General features: G+C 36.7%; 1 long non-coding RNA gene across 1 annotated transcript; it reads right to left on the bottom strand.

The window, feature by feature from the left end:
• Positions 1–7,995: 7,995 nt before the first annotated feature.
• LOC125798940 (uncharacterized) lies at positions 7,996–11,425 on the bottom strand. The gene is made up of 3 exons (XR_007437729.1): positions 10,812–11,425; positions 9,892–10,221; positions 7,996–8,348 (listed from the first exon to the last, which is right to left on the bottom strand). It is a non-coding gene; the product is annotated as an uncharacterized LOC125798940 (long non-coding RNA).
• Between the last annotated feature and the right edge of the window lie 1,432 nt (positions 11,426–12,857).

Raw genomic sequence — 12,857 nt, 5'->3', positions numbered from 1 at the left:
AGACTGCCATTGGTGCCTGCCATATTACACAAGTTTTTGGAAAAAAAAACTCCACCATCAGGCCAATTGGAGTCATATTACTTGGGTGCAGCATATCACACCTTCCACGCCTATCCTCCAAGATTGGTCTTTGAATAAGAGATTCAAATATCGATAATATTGATATCAGCGCTGGTATTGATATTGAACAATACTTTTCTCTCCTGCATGCACTAACTGCGCACGCGGATTCATCAAAGTCTGCTGGTGTTGCAGGTGCGTCACGTGGCTCAGCGGAGCCAGCCAACCAGCCATGCTCTCCTCAAATCCACACATCACAGTATGGAGAGAGACACCACCGGAGTTTTTTTTTTTTTCACCCTGTTTCTTTAAGAAAAAGCAGAATTGCACTGAAAGGAACAATTTTTTTTGAGATAAAGTATTTTGTTGTCACGTACAATGATTGGCGAAATTCTATCCTAGGTATTTTGGATCTATGAAGCTGAAGTATTAAGAAGTATTAGTATCGATATCAGCAATACTAACCCCGCATTTACTTGGTATCGGAGCGATACCAAAATTCCTGGTATCGCCCACCTCTACTTTGGATGAGAAGAAGAACACTTACATTACATAAATAATTAAATATGACACTAAAATTATAAAAAAAAGTAAACAGAAAAAAAAGTAAAAAGACCAAAGGTAAAACAGAAAATTTAAAATGTACTGGATAACTAATCAGGGGTGTTCTAAAACCTTTGACCACTAGTGTAAAAATGTATTAAGAATAAGAGTGTGAGGGTATCCTTACCTCCAATTACACCCTTCAGTATGAATCCCAACAATATTCTGTGCTTAATCATGATTTGAAAAATGCTGGTACTTGCTTGAATTCTTAACCTTGAAAATGTAGGAAAAAACCTCCATACCTCCAAACCTCCATAGGCTACTTGCGTCTCTCTGTGTCTCATTTTCTGTGTGAAAATGAGACACAGAGAGAGATTTAAACTATATATCAGCAAAGATAAAAGAAACTTATCTTCTGAAATTAAATTAACAATGAAAAAAGGTAAAAATGCCAAAAGCACTAATACATCACCAGGCTCTGTAAAATCAGTGAACAGTGAATTGCAGGAGAAGATTGCTGCCAAAACCGGTGACGTGATTATTCTGTTTTAACACTTAGTATCACTAATATAAAAGCAAAAGGTGAAAAATTGGCATTACGCGCATGTGTTGACACTTGCTTCGGTTTTCTTAACAATTGTTATACTGGTGAACACTTTAATAGTTTTAGGAGATATTTTGATCATTTAGGACAAAAAACGTTCGTTTAAACACAGGGTAAATATTATATCTATTAGACGTATGTGCCTCAAACGACTTAAGATCTATGCACACATATGATGATGATGATGATGATTCTTTATTCAGCCAGTTTGTAATCACATAATACAAAAAAACACTACAAACATTAACAGAAAAATAAATGACTGAAAAGGCACAGGCGGAAGCATTATGCTTTTAATTATGCTTGTCCAACATACCAAATTAAGCTACCCTTCAGAATTCATACATTATAAAAAAAAATAATAATAATAAAATTTGAAATTAAAAATTGAAAATGAACTGCACATTCGTAAATCCATATTAGCATCATTCCAAAAAATTTAACTCCAACAAAAGATATACATCTCCTTTTAATCTCCTTTCTAGCTTTATGGAAAACACATTTACAAACATTTTGCAATTAGCTTTTGCTTTGTACATTATTTGTAATATTTTATAATAAACCAAATCATACATTTTTTTTATTTTATATGTTAGTATGTTTAAAGTTACCAGCTTTGTATTACTTGTTTTGTAAGAGGACTATAGCATTCACTGCTGTTTTATATGTAGAACCCCACACTTCCACACAATATGATATATAAGGAAGTATTAGTGATTAATAAATTATATGCCATGCTTTATAATTTAATATGTTTCTAGACTTATGCAGGATTGATATTGATTTTGCGACCTTTCCTTTTATATATTGAATATGTTGTTTGCATGTTAATTTATGATCAATAATAACACCTAAGTAATTTATATCAAACACTCTTTCGATTTCAACAGCACATATTTTTATTTTAATATCCTCATCCATTTCTTTTTCGAATTCCAAAAACCATGAATTTAGATGACAAAAGTTCCTTTAAATTATTCCCAGAGCAATACATATTTGTATCATCTGCAAAGAGAATTGTATTACTTTAGTAACATTACAGATAATATGAAATAAAAAGGTTCCCGGGGGTACGCCACAGGTGACCTTCCTGAACTGTGAAACAGTCTTTTTGATTTGTACACAATGTTTTCTATTTTCCAGATAAGTCTTCAGCCAAGAATAAGCCACACCTCTCATCCCATACTTCTCCAATTTTCTCAATAATATACTATAATCTATAGTATCAAATGCCTTTCGTAAATCAATATAAATTCCAACTGAACATTCCTCAATTACTACTATCTAATTACTAATAATTCTAATTAGTAATCTCCATTACTGCATATGTAGTAGTTCTATTTTCCCTAAAGCCGTATTGGTGTTCACAATTATTTGTTTAGCAAATAATTTCGCTAATATTTTTAAGTGTCACGTCCTTGCCCTGTTTCCTGTCTGTTCTCATGTCTGTGTGTTATCCCCACAAGACCCGTGCTCCTCTGTGTTTCTTCCCCAGTGTTTTTCCATTCACTTGTGTCTCCGCCCTTACCCCAGGTGTTAGTGTTTAGTGTGTGTTTCCTGTTTGTATATATAGTCCTCCTGTGTCACTTTGTCCTCGTTGGTCTTTGCACCTTCCCCTGTTGTTTTGTCAGTTCTGCGTTTATTCTCGTTCTTAGCCTAGTTCCTTGTACTGTTTATCTCTGTGTAGATTTCTTGTTTATTCTCTTGTTTATTTTTCTTGCTCTGTCTAGTTTTATTTATTTCTTGTTCTCGTCCTCGTTTTGTTTAGTTTTATTAGCCTCCCTGTTGTTTATGTTATTTTCTCTCGTCTTCCTGCCTGCCTACAATTCTGACAAGAAGGGACACTGGTCCATAGTTATCAATGCAATGCTTGACTCCCTGTTTGAATATTGGTATAACCTTTGCTGTTTTCATGTTATCCGGAAAAAACATTTTTTTAAAAGGACAAATTGCATGTATCATGGCCTTACAATTTGAGCAGTGACTTCTTTAACAATTACTATATCAGTGGAATTTATATCAGTCGATGTTTTATTTTTGAATTTTCTAACAACATATATTATATTAGTTTCACTAATCCTACAAAGAAACATAGTCCTGTTATCCCCTTTAACAAAATTATCAAATATATTGTGTTTATTCTTACTAGTTACACAGTAATTTTACTGGCCAAATTAGGACTAACATTAACGTAGTCGTTAAACACCTCTACAATGTTTTTTAAACCGTCCACTGTATCCCCGGAACTATTTTGAAAACAACTTCTATATAATATTCTGATTTGCTGTGTCTATTTCGAATAATTTGATTAATTATTTTCCAAGTCTTTTGAATACTATTTTTACCGTCCTCTAATAATTTAATAAAATATTCAATTTTCTGTCTTCTTATAATAAAAGTCAGCGTGTTCTTATATTACTTACACTTTTTTGCACCGGTTCTTAATTGCAAAAACTTCTTGTATACTTTTTTATTCTTTTTACATGCTTTTTGAAGGCTCTTAATTATCCATGGTTTTTCTTTATATTTTTCCTTCACCCAACACTTTTTAATAGGACAATGTTTGTTATATAACTCTAAGAATGTAAACAAAAATGCATCATAGGCCTGTGTAGGATCCTCAACATACACCTCATTCCAATTGCAATATGCTAATTCCATATTTAAAGACTGAATTCTTTCTGAGTTCTTATTCTTACTAATTTACAAGTACACTTATACCAACAGAAGATTTAACCTTTAAACTATGTAAAATCACAAATATAGGTAGATGATTTCTAATGTCACTTAAGAATAAGCCACTTGTTGCTGGACCATGCAAATTAGTAAAAATATTATCAATAAGTGCACTTTCTTTGTTTATCCGAGAAGGTTTGTTAACGAGTGGCCTTGGATCAAAACTAAACATTGCATTACAAAAGTCGTTTATGTTCATTCCATTTCAACAAATCAATTTTAAGTATCTACAAACAAAAACTTTTTTTTATCGCAAACTTTTTCACAGATATCAACAATGGTATTCATAAACTGTTCCATACACGAGCCTGGTGTTCTATATATAGGATAATACAGGATAATGCTCTTTAATTGGGCAGTCTCAAAATTTAACAGCATGCTCCAAATTAACATTTTCAAACACATTTACTGAATAATATTTAGACTTTAAAATATAATCATCATAGAGATGTTCCTCAGGATCAATATTATTCTGAAAAATAAACGGTTTATGTTTAGTTAAATTTAAAAACTGTAACTTCTCATTAATATATTTTACTTTCCACTATCCTCATCTGCTTCGACAGTAAAAAGCATTTTTTTGTCAGGTACTCATCATTTTAACCTTATTCTTATTATTAACAAATTTGACCACAATATGTTTGTTTTGTCCTTATGTGGAAGAATATGACAAGCTGAAATTTGTTGACTGTCCACATAAATGTTATTACTATTCATGAATTGGATCACTTGCTTCTCCGAAGTGTGCATCTTCCCCACGCTTATCTTGTTGTTTGCAAACTTTGCTAATTTCCTCAGACATAAAGTTGAGTGATTTATTGATCTCTTCCCATTCTTCTGCTAATTTTTTCATTGTTGTCGCCATGTCTTTTCAGGTTTATCACAAAAAAGAAACAAAAAAGAGTTCTTCTGGGAAGATTAAAAAGATACTCTGCGTCCAAGCAAAATCGATGTGGTCCCAAGCCTCCAGTGATATCCTTGGCGCAAAAAACACCACATTTTCATAATTCCCAAAAAATGGAAATAGAATGGTACTGAGTCATCAATATCACTCTACTCTACTCTAGATAATGCAACAGCAGCCGATCACTCAATAACCCTTGAATTTAACCTCAACATTGATAATTGGCTTACTTTTACACCTAAATAACAGTTTAACTAATCACATCAAATATACAATAAATATGATGTATATCATATTAAAACTGTGTTGCCATATTTTCTGTTTGTTATGGTTTCCATGCCAAATAAAATTGTTTATTTATTTATTTTTCTATTTATTGTAAATTTATGGACACTTTCATTATTTTGTTTTGAGCTGTGACTTAAAATGTCCCAAATGTGTGATAAAAAAGGATTGATTTATCTTACCACATGTGCAGGATTAAAACAGAATTTAACTGAGCATAATGTTAAACAATGGGCTAAAAACAACAAATATAGACGTTTACATGGTAAATATCACACACAAGATTGAATAACCAAATGGGTTGGAAAAAATGGACGAATGGATGAATATGAAACATACCTTAATTTGCTATAGTAATTATAAGGACAAAATATAACTCATCTGCCTAATTTAACCTCAAAGTTGAGCGCTGGCTTTAATGATACATGGGCTTTATGTGTACACTTACACATGTGCAAGAATAAAATAACATAAAATCATATTAAGTAAAACAATAATATTATGAACAACAAACTAAAACAAAAAAAAAAAACACCCAAAAAATACCCCAATCTTTTTTTGTCCCTAACCTCTGACATTCATGTCTTCCATCCCAGATAGCCAGCGACTTTGGCCCGGAGTCGTTTCTAAGTCGGCACTGCTGGTTTAGAGTCGCAAGCAGAAAAATACTTCTGGCCCACAGCTGGCCCAGTGTCACTTTCTGACTGTTCTACATCAGTGTCACTGAGCAGTCGTTTTGGTGCTGGTGAACGACTGTCGCACCTAACCTGTTGATTCTCTGAACACAGGTGTGTACTGGCTCAAATACGGCAGACGACCCTGTACCAGCACTGCACTAACAAAGTGGAAAACTGACTGTTCCCTACTGTTAGCACTTTTCTACCAAAGCTGACTTGTATATTTTCTTTTTATTTACAGTTATAGATGACTCCTGTCAGTAAGAATACTTACTCCCGCTGTTATGCTGCTCCTCACACACACACGCACGCACGCATGCACGCACACAAACACACACACACACACACACACAGCCTGTTATAGTACACACACGCACACAGAGCCTGTTATAGTACACACACACACACACACACACACACACAGAGCCTGTTATAGTACTGCTACACGCACACACACGCACACACACGATCAGCATCCCCAGATCCCAAAACCAACCGTCGCGCACACCCCAAACGTGTGATCACGTTTAGAGTGTAAATGAATCTAGATGATATTTACCTTGGTGCCCCTGCGAATCCGTGTATCATTCGTTCATTTGATATTCAATTGAGAATCAAAATCGGAAAATTAAAAAACCAATTCGTTTTTTCGTTTTTTCGTTTTTGAATATAATACCAAAAAACGAATAACGGCTTGTATTTTGTATTTTTATTTGGTTATCCAAACAAAAATTGGAAATTTAAAAAACGGACCAGGAGCCGAATTTGATTTTGATTTTGAACTTGACCCATTTGTGTGCCCCGGAAGTTACTGATTTGTTTATTCTTGGTGGGTTTCTGTTGCGCGGGAGTTCACTGCAGTGTTATCTACACAGTCTGTATTGCTGTAGGCAGCATGGCCGGACTGGAACCACATTCTGGCCTAATTAAAGATCTTTTTGAAGGTGGTAAGACGCATGAAGAGATTTCGTGCACGTTGCAGCAAATGGGGATCCAGCGATGTTCTGCAATGAGTGTTAGAAGGTTCTGTGTTCAACACGACCTTAAGCGAAAAAGACATGTATCGAACAAAGAATTGGAGAGGGCCGTTGAGGATGGAGAGTTTTACCTTGTTCAGAGGAACTAAACGCGTTGCAGTGAAAGAAGACGATATGACAACAGAAAAAATCGGCAGGATCTTTCAGGTGTTTGTCTAACGTTCCGTAGCTAAATGTCATATTTAGTAGGCGGCAATTCACAGAATAACATTAACTAAATATGACATTTAGCTACGGAACGTTAGACAAACACCTGAAAGATCCTGCCGATTTTTTCTGTTGTCATATCGTCTTCTTTCACTGCAACGCGTTTAGTTCCTCTGAACAAGATAAAACTCTCCATCCTCAACTCCATCCAAAGCCTACAGCAATACAGACTGTGTAGATAACACTGCAGTGAACTCCCGCGCAACAGAAACCCACCAAGAATAAACAAATCAGTAACTTCCGGGGCACACAAATGGGTCAAGTTCAAAATCAAAATCAAATTCGGCTCCTGGTCCGTTTTTTAAATTTCCAATTTTTGTTTGGATAACCAAATAAAAATACAAAATACAAGCCGTTATTCGTTTTTTGGTATTATATTAAAAAACGAAAAAACGAATTGGTTTTTTAATTTTCCGATTTTGATTCTCAATTGAATATCAAATGAACGAATGATACACGGATTCCTGCGCATCAGCCCAGTTCAACCCGTGCGGTTTCTCGTAGCACTTGGCGCGCGGATTCCTCAAACATTACAACTTTCCTTAACTGTCAGCTATCCTGAAACCTTTGAAGTTTGTAGGTAGGTAGCAAACCTAACTAAGTATTACGTACCTTTTTTGAAATATAATTTATTTTGACTTAATAAATATTTTGGCCGTCAAATATGATTTATAACCCTATCTGTGTTGCCTCTTCAGTTAGCTAAGCTAGCTAACTTAGCAGCATATCAAGGTGATATTATCTGAAGCTAAATTATCTCAGAATGTAGCATTAAACACATTTCATGTTAATGTAAATGTTAATGTATAACAGTTACTAACAGACAACCAAAAAGTATGTTTTTACTTGAAATTCAAATTGTTAACTAGTGTACAAGGCCAGAACAGAAGTACTGTTTCGGTATTTACATTAGCTAAGCTATAAACAGTTAGCTAGCTAGGATAGAAACCAGCCAGTTTGCTAGCGTTAGCTTAAATGCTTTTACAAACATACATACTGTAAAAGCATTTAGGCTTGCTAGTTAACCAATTTGGTAGTTAGCTAGCGAATTGGTCTTTACTAGCTAACCTAAATGCTTCCACAGAACTTTTGTTTAGATGTTGTACATTAGCTAGCTAGTCAGCTAGGTTAACTTAGTGGTTGTGTGTCTCTACAAGTCACTGTGTAATGTTTGTTTTAGCTAGCTTTTTAGTTAAATAAAATGGTGCTGTGTCTGTGAGTTAATATAAAAAAATCTTTATTTGTATTGTTTATTCCAGAGTTCAGTAATACGTTCCTGCACACTCTGCTACCTCCCCAGATAGCCAGCGACTTTGGCCCGGAGTCGTTTCTAAGTCGGCACTGCTGGTTTAGAGTCGCAAGCAGAAAAATACTTCTGGCCCACAGCTGGCCCAGTGTCACTTTCTGACTGTTCTACATCAGTGTCACTGAGCAGTCGTTTTTGTGCTGGTGAACGACTGTCGCACCTAACCTGTTGATTCTCTGAACACAGGTGTGTACTGGCTCAAATACGGCAGACGACCCTGTACCAGCACTGCACTAACAAAGTGGAAAACTGACTGTTCCCTACTGTTAGCACTTTTCTACCAAAGCTGACTTGTATATTTTCTTTTTATTTACAGTTATAGATGACTCCTGTCAGTAAGAATACTTACTCCTGCTGTTATGCTGCTCCTCACACACACACGCACGCACGCATGCACGCACACAAACACACACACACACACACACACACACACACACACACACACACACACACAGAGCCTGTTATAGTACACACACACACACACACAGAGCCTGTTATAGTACACACACACACACACACACACACACACACACACACACACAGCCTGTTATAGTACACACACACAGAGCCTGTTATAGTACTGCTACACGCACACACACGATCAGCATCCCTAGACCCCAAAACCAACCGTCGCGCACACCCCAAACGTGTGATCACGTTTAGAGTGTAAATGAATCTAGATGATATTTACCTTGGTGCCCCTGCGCATCAGCCCAGTTCAACCCGTGCGGTTTCTCGTAGCACTTGGCGCGCGGATTCCTCAAACATTACAACTTTCCTCAACTGTCAGCTATCCTGAAACCTTTGAAGTTTGTAGGTAGGTAGCAAACCTAACTAAGTATTACGTACCTTTTTTGAAATATAATTTATTTTGACTTAATAAATATTTTGGCCGTCAAATATGATTTATAACCCTATCTGTGTTGCCTCTTCAGTTAGCTAAGCTAGCTAACTTAGTAGCATATCAAGGTGATATTATCTGAAGCTAAATTATCTCAGAATGTAGCATTAAACACATTTCATGTTAATGTAAATGTTAATGTATAACAGTTACTAACAGACAACCAAAAAGTATGTTTTTACTTGAAATTCAAATTGTTAACTAGTGTACAAGGCCAGAACAGAAGTACTGTTTCGGTATTTACGTTAGCTAAGCTATAAACAGTTAGCTAGCTAGGATAGAAACCAGCCAGTTTGCTAGCGTTAGCTTAAATGCTTTTACAAACATACATACTGTAAAAGCATTTAGGCTTGCTAGTTAACCAATTTGGTAGTTAGCTAGCGAATTGGTCTTTACTAGCTAACCTAAATGCTTCCACAGAACTTTTGTTTAGATGTTGTACATTAGCTAGCTAGTCAGCTAGGTTAACTTAGTGGTTGTGTGTCTCTACAAGTCACTGTGTAATGTTTGTTTTAGCTAGCTTTTTAGTTAAATAAAATGGTGCTGTGTCTGTGAGTTAATATAAAAAAATCTTTATTTGTATTGTTTATTCCAGAGTTCAGTAATACATTCCTGCACACTCTGCTACTTCGTTAAAAGTGTATGTTATTAACTTAGCTAGCACATTTTTATATAAACACACTCACTACTACCAAATACCCAGATAGCCAGCGACTTTGGCCCGGAGTCGTTTCTAAGTCGGCACTGCTGGTTTAGAGTCACAAGCAGAAAAATACTTCTGGCCCACAGCTGGCCCAGTGTCACTTTCTGACTGTTCTACATCAGTGTCACTGAGCAGTCGTTTTTGTGCTGGTGAACGACTGTCGCACCTAACCTGTTGATTCTCTGAACACAGGTGTGTACTGGCTCAAATACGGCAGACGACCCTGTACCAGCACTGCACTAACAAAGTGGAAAACTGACTGTTCTACGGTGGCCGAGAAAGCCCAACGCAGTGCAAATTGAAAAGCGCTGCAAAAGCACAAAACACATCCATCAAAATTACAACACAGGCGCAGCAAATAGAAAAACGCGCTGCAACTAGAAAAACGCGCTGCAAATAGAAAAACGCGCTGCAAATAGAACCACAACACAACGGAAGTGAGTCACAACACAACGGAATTTTCCCGGGGGACCTTAAAAGATACTGTACCAGCTAAGCTGCGTCTTCAGTAACGTCTCGGACTTCACTATGTGTACAAAGGACAATAAGTGGCAAACAAGGCGTTTTGTGAAGCAGAACTTTTAATAAACATAACTTACTTTTCAGAAGCTTGTTTGCCACTTATTGTCCTTTGTATACAGCTGGTACAGCATCTTTTAAGGTCCCCCGGGAAAATTCCGTTGTGTTGTGACTCACTTCCGTTGTGTTGTGGTTCTATTTGCAGCGCGTTTTTCTAGTTGCAGCGCGTTTTTCTATTTGCTGCGCCTGTGTTGTAATTTTGATGGATGTGTTTTGTGCTTTTGCAGCGCTTTTCAATTTGCACTGCGCTGGGCTTTCTCGGCCACCGTACTGTTCCCTACTGTTAGCACTTTTCTACCAAAGCTGACTTGTATATTTTCTTTTTATTTACAGTTATAGATGACTCCTGTCAGTAAGAATACTTACTCCCGCTGTTATGCTGCTCCTCACACACACACGCACGCACGCATGCACGCACACAAACACACACACACACACACACACACACAGCCTGTTATAGTACACACACACACACACACACACACACACAGCCTGTTATAGTACACACACACACACACACACACACACAGAGCCTGTTATAGTACACACACAAACACACACACGGCCTGTTATAGTACACACACACACACAGAGCCTGTTATAGTACTGCTACACGCGCACACACGATCAGCATCCCTAGACCCCAAAACCAACCGTCGCGCACACCCCAAACGTGTGATCACGTTTAGAGTGTAAATGAATCTAGATGATATTTACCTTGGTGCCCCTGCGCATCAGCCCAGTTCAACCCGTGCGGTTTCTCGTAGCACTTGGCGCGCGGATTCCTCAAACATTACAACTTTCCTCAACTGTCAGCTATCCTGAAACCTTTGAAGTTTGTAGGTAGGTAGCAAACCTAACTAGGTATTACGTACTTTTTTTGAAATATAATTTATTTTGACTTAATAAATATTTTGGCCGTCAAATATGATTTATAACCCTATCTGTGTTGCCTCTTCAGTTAGCTAAGCTAGCTAACTTAGTAGCATATCAAGGTGATATTATCTGAAGCTAAATTATCTCAGAATGTAGCATTAAACACATTTCATGTTAATGTAAATGTTAATGTAGCTATAACAGTTACTAACAGACAACCAAAAAGTATGTTTTTACTTGAAATTCAAATTGTTAACTAGTGTACAAGGCCAGAACAGAAGTACTGTTTCGGTATTTACGTTAGCTAAGCTATAAACAGTTAGCTAGCTAGGATAGAAACCAGCTAGTTTGCTAGCGTTAGCTTAAATGCTTTTACAAACATACATACTGTAAAAGCATTTAGGCTTGCTAGTAGGGTTGCAACGGTATGAGATTTTCACGGTATGATAACCGTCTCAGAAAATACCGCGGTATCACGGTTATCACGGTATCACAGTTTGTTACATATATTATTAAACTGACCCTTAAAGAAATTACAACAAAGGTTTTTGTTCAATTAACTATTTATTGTAGAAACCTGGAACAACTATATAGATAATGTCTCCTTAAAAAAAATAAACTGTACACCATTAGGTGAAGGAAACCAGGTTTTTCCACTACTCTTAAGGTCATTAAGGGTGTATATAATTATATATATATATATATATATATATATATATATACACACACACACACACACACACACACAAACACACGTGTCACACATTACATGTCCTCTAAGAAGTAAAGATCCTGTGTTTAAACTATTCAGTACAATTATTTAAGTTTAAATTATTTAATATCTGATAAACTGAGCCTGGGTCAGTGTCTGATCAACAACTGTTGTAAACGTCCGTTTTACTGCCAAGTTGGTATATAACCAGATAGAGGGGATTTATTTCTGAGTCTGGTTTTAACACATGAAAAACAGGCACGTCAGAATTTGAAAATTAACGCATGTAAATGAATGGCGTCTTTCACATCCAGTCCGGCGAGCACCTTTACACGGACACGTGAATCCGTCGTAGCACGCACTTCACGCCTGTACCTGCGTGCCCAAATTTCGGATAACTCAGCGCTTTTGCGGGCGCTTACCGCATGGGTTGTGCACGACTACAAAGAGATTTTATTTATGTTCAGATTAAAATTATAAACTAAACACATACTTTGCGCTGCACGGCGGGGTGGTGTTCTTGGAGATGGGAGAACAGGTTTGACGTATGTCCACCTTTAGCTGTGACTTTACGGCCACATTGATTATAAATCGGATAACCATCCTCGGGTGCGTTCGGCGGGTCTCTGAAATAGTCCCACACTGCTGATTTTAGTTTAGCCTTTTTTTAGGCGGACGGAGATTTGTTTAGTCTGATGCACTTTCTGCTGTTCTCACCGCTGTG

Source organism: Astyanax mexicanus, chromosome 2, assembly GCF_023375975.1.
Source record: "Astyanax mexicanus isolate ESR-SI-001 chromosome 2, AstMex3_surface, whole genome shotgun sequence".
Classification (NCBI taxonomy): Eukaryota; Metazoa; Chordata; class Actinopteri; order Characiformes; family Acestrorhamphidae; genus Astyanax; species Astyanax mexicanus.
Note: the sequence above shows the minus strand (reverse complement) of the source record. Positions and strands in the feature narration are given on the sequence as shown.